Raw genomic sequence first — 5,121 nt, forward strand, 5'->3', positions numbered from 1 at the left:
GGTGGAAGGGAAAGGATGGGAGGGAAAGGGAGGGGAAAGAGGAAAGGAAGGGCATGGGGGAAGAGAGGAGAAAGGGTGGAAAGGACCTCTACCCTCTCTTTCATGTTCACCTCAAAGATCCTACCGCACCACACACACACACACACACACACACACACACACACACACACTTCCTCTCGCTCTCTCTCATGCACCGACACCAAGCCTACACCCTTTCACACCCTCCTACACCCTCACCCTACTGTACACACTCACACACTCACTAACCTGCCTTCCTTCCTGCAGTTCACACCCTACAACACACACACACACACACACACACACACACACACACACACACACACACACACACACATATCGTACCGTCTTCACCCTATGCTCTCATCCTCATTTTTCCCTCAAATCTTCCCATATAACCTAACCATCATGTGACCCTTTACTTATGGACAAGAACCTCCCTCCTTCCTCCTTCTCCTCACCTTAACTTCTCCTACTTCTCCTCCTAAGTCTCATAAACACTCATTTTTACACTGAAATTCCTCCTTGTTATGTCTTTATTGGTAAGTTTTATTCTCCATTATAAAGACATATATTGCTTTAATTGTCCACGAGTAAAGTTTGTAGGAAATTAATGATCAGTCTCTTATTATTTTCAAGCGTGGTAAGAGGGAGGTTCGTTCTCTTCTCGTTATAATGTGTGTTTTGTGTGTTAATTTCAAATCGTTGCTGTTATTCATGTTGTTGGTAGGTGACTCTCTCTCTCTCTCTCTCTCTCTCTCTCTCTCTCTCTCTCTCTCTCTCTCTCTCTCTCTCTCTCTCTCTCTCTCTCTCTCTCTCTCTCTCTCTCTGTGTGTGTGTGTGTGTGTGTGTGTGTGTGTCATCATTTCTTCAAACACACACACACACACACACACACACACACACACACACACACCTTTCTCAAATACTCATCCTTTTTTTTCCACCCCCCTCTCCTCCATTCAACCCCCCACGCCCCACATTAAAGAGAACTGTCCATGTATACATCTTATCAAAAGTTCCTAAGCTGCTGCTGCTGCTGTTACTCCTCCTCCTCCTCCTCCTCCTCCTCCTCCTCCTTCTCCTCCTCCTCCAGCAGAGCACCTCAACTGAACTAAACTCGGGAGGGCGCTTCTCTCAACTACTGAAGGAGGAAGAAGAGTGAGTTACATACTGGAGGAGGAGGAGGAGGAGGAGGAGGAGGAGGAGGAGGAGGAGGAGGAGGAGGAGGAGGAGGAGAAGGAGGAGGAGTAGGAGGAGGAGGAGAAGTAGGATCGTCATTCGGCTGCAGAGAGAGAGAGAGAGAGAGAGAGAGAGAGAGAGAGAGAGAGAGAGAGAGAGAGAGAGAGAGAGAGAGAGAGAGAGAGAGAGAGAGAGAGAGAGAGAGAGAGAGAGAGAGAGAGAGAGAGAGAGAGAGAGAGAGAGAGAGAGAGAGAGAGAGAGAGAGAGAGAGAGAGAGAGAGAGAGAGAGAGAGAGAGAGAGAGAGAGAGAGAAGCTACTCAGCTAATCCCCCCAAAAAACAGCTTGAAAAGGAGAATTTGAGTGGAATGTATTTTTATTTATATTCTGTTAACTAGCCAAGGAGGAAGAGGAGGCTAGTGATGAGGGGGTGAGGAGGGCGAGGAGAAGCACCACTTGCTTGATAAAAAAGCGAGGGGAGAGGAGAGACGCCATTCATTCACCAGGTAGGAAGGAGATAGGGAAAGAGAGGAGAGGGAGAGTGAAAGTGAAAGGGGAAAAACAAGATTGAGAATATGAAGGAGAAGGAATAAAAAAAAGAAGGAAATATCAAAAGGAAAAGATGAAGGTATAGATGGAAGATGATAAACAGGAAATGAGTCAAAGAGGGATGGATAATCAGTGAAGGACAGGTGGAACAGGTGAAGGAAAGGTGAAGGAAAGAGGAAGTTAGGAAGTCGAACTATGGAAGATAGATGAGCAGGATAGAAAGATGTGTAAGGAAGAGAGAGAAAAAAAGAGTAATAGTTAATGGCAACGGCGACACAGAGAAAAAAAAGTAAGGAAAAAGAAAGGGAGAAGAGTAAGAGCACAGGGCAAGATATAGAGAATGTAATATTCAAAAAAGAAAAAAAAGGGAAAAGAGGAAAATAGAAGAAAAGACGACGTAATAAACACAATATACAGGAAAATGAAAAAAATGCAAATGAGAACACGACAAGTATGAGTGATAAAGGTTCAGAAGGAAGAAAATGAAAGGGAGAGAGAGAGAAAAAGATAGATGAAAAGTAATAGAAACAATAAAAAAATATATAAACAAGAAGAAAAAGAGAGAGAGAGAGAGAGAGAGAGAGAGAGAGAGAGAGAGAGAGAGAGAGAGAGAGAGAGAGAGAGAGAGAGAGAGAGAGAGAGAGAGAGATTATAAGCATAGAATCAGAAAGAAAATGTGATGAAAGAAAGTAGAAAACACAAAGGAAGAACAAAAAATCGATAAGAAAAATCAATGCTGAGGAACGCAAGAAGAAGAAGAAGATGAGTTTGGGGAGTTAAAGGTAGAAGTCAGATAGGTAGGAGAAGGAGGAGGAGGAGGAGGAGGAGGAGGAGGAGGAGGAGGAGGAGGAGGTCGGGGGAGAAGGGAGAGAAGAGAGAAAGGGAGTTGAAAGAGAGCTGGAATCTACTAAGGGGGGATCTGAAGTTATTGATTCACTAGCCTACCTTTCCTTGACGAATTTCCTTCTCTCTCGCCCTCCTCCTCTCTCCCTTCCTCCCTCCTCCCCCCTTTTTACCTCCCTACTTCCTTCTCTCCCTTCATCTCTGCCCTTTAACCTTCCTCCTCAATCATCTGTTCCTTTCCCCATACAGACTGTTATACCACATTCTTTTTCTTCATCTTCTTCTTCTTCTCCTTCTTCTTCTTCTTCTTCTTCTTCTTCTTCTTCTTTTGTTTCACATTTTTAAATTTTGAGAGAATCAGACAGACAGACAAATAAATAATCAAATATAGATATAAAAAATGACAGAGGTTAACACACTTGAATTTATATGTGTGTGTGTGTGTGTGTGTGTGTGTGTGTGTGTGTGTGTGTGTGTGTGTGTGTGTGTGTGTGTGTGTGTGTGTGTGTGTGTGTGTGTTTGTGTGTGTGTGGGTGGATGGGTATATATATATATATATATATATATATATATATATATATATATATATATATATATATATATATATATCAAAAACATAAATGTGGGGAATTAAGACAGGAAAGAGGAAGAGGGCGAGGAGAGGAGAGAGTGAAGAGGAAAGAGAAGGGGAGAAAGGGAAAGAGGGAAGGGAGCGCAGGAGGAGAAATGAATAAAAGAGAGAAAGGCAACAACATAAATATTAAAGGTGCAGGGAAAGGATGAGAGAGAGAGAGAGAGAGAGAGAGAGAGAGAGAGAGAGAGAGAGAGAGAGAGAGAGAGAGAGAAAGAAGAAAAGCTCTCTCGACTCTTCCTTTCCATTCAAAACAAGGTATTGTCCGTCAACGTCCCCTCCTCCCAATCCATCATCCCCATCCCCTCCATCACACCACCAGCACAGCACAACACCTCCCCTCTCACACCTCATCCCCTCACCATCCTCACACCCTTAGACCCCAACAACACCGTAACACAAAGAACCCCACCTCCCCCATACCTTATTTTCACCTGTGTCTCCAGAATACCTGTTCCCTTCACTTTAACTTAACATCACCTTCTCTTCTCTTATCGATTCGTGCTTTTTGTCGTCTCTACTTCGAATCTCTCCCTTCTGGTCCCCTCAAGTCAAACTACTTCAATTACCTTCCCTCGTCTTCAAGAAAATGGATGTTCTCTATAAGGAAGCTGAAAAGAGTAAGGTAAGGAAACATGGATGGAGAGGTACACACACACACACACACACACACACACACACACACACACACACACACACACACACACACACACACACACACACACACACACCTAGTGACGGTAATACGTACATGCTCATCTTAATGGGGCAGCACAAAGCATGGTCATGGTGCACACTAGCTCGTATCATTAATCTCTCTCTCTCTCTCTCTCTCTCTCTCTCTCTCTCTCTCTCTCTCTCTCTTAGTTGGGTCACTTAGGGCGATTCGCTTCACCTTACGTGAAGGAAGTATTTTGAGGGTCTTATCCTAAGCATTTTGTGCCGCTGAATCCGAAAATCGTAGTTGGGTCACTCGTTAGCGGTAAGTTTTCGCGCAAATTGCAAATTTCGGAAATTGGCAAGAAAAAAATTGCAGAATGAGAACCAGACGTCGTAGAGACCTCGTTTTGGACTCAAATTGAAGCTTATTAGGAGCACAACAAAAGTTATAAAATGCTTCTGGCTGTATCTGTTCTCATAAAGGCACTAACGTATGATTCATAGAAAATGGGAATTTTCTCTGACTGTCCCCTCATGGTCGTACTTTATGACATACGGTAATGAAATTTCGCAAATAAATGTAAAATTGCATTGGCTATAATTTTAGAAATTAGCTATAAACCCGTAAATAAAATAAATTCATTTATTATATCGCTGAATCAGCTCCTACGCCCGGTTCGTCCCGGTTTACGTGGCCATGATGCAGGACCTCCGACTCAAGAATCCAAGAGCGTGGACGTACTTGGAGAAACACTGGGTCGTCCGAAAGTCGTTGGTACCTTTCACGTCTCTTGGCTGCGACCATGCCTTGGAACAGGTGAACCGGGCTCTGAAAGGTGACGGTGGGCTGGTAGGGATCATGAAAAATCCCTCGACGAGGACCAAGTTCTTCCTGATCCAAGACGAACTCTTGGCAATCAAGGCCAAATCCTTCGGAAGGTCTGCTACGGCATCAAAGCACCACAAGGACAGCCCAGCGGTCACGAAGAAGACACACGAGATGACCAAAGAGGTTGCGGGTCTTCTTCGCGAGAAAGCCCAACTCACCACCGTCCTTTCCCGCAAGGTTGCTCCAGATGAGATGGTGGACGCACTGACAAGGATCGAGGAGACTGGCAAGGAAGCTCTCTTGAAGTACGAAGAGGGAAGGATCAGGACTGCGCAGCAAAGTCCATGGGAAGTCCTTCATCGTCTGCCTACCAAGACATTCAAAACGCTGGGCAAGAAAGCCAAAGTTTCA

This window comes from Portunus trituberculatus, chromosome 38, assembly GCF_017591435.1.
Source record: "Portunus trituberculatus isolate SZX2019 chromosome 38, ASM1759143v1, whole genome shotgun sequence".
Taxonomy (NCBI): Eukaryota; Metazoa; Arthropoda; class Malacostraca; order Decapoda; family Portunidae; genus Portunus; species Portunus trituberculatus.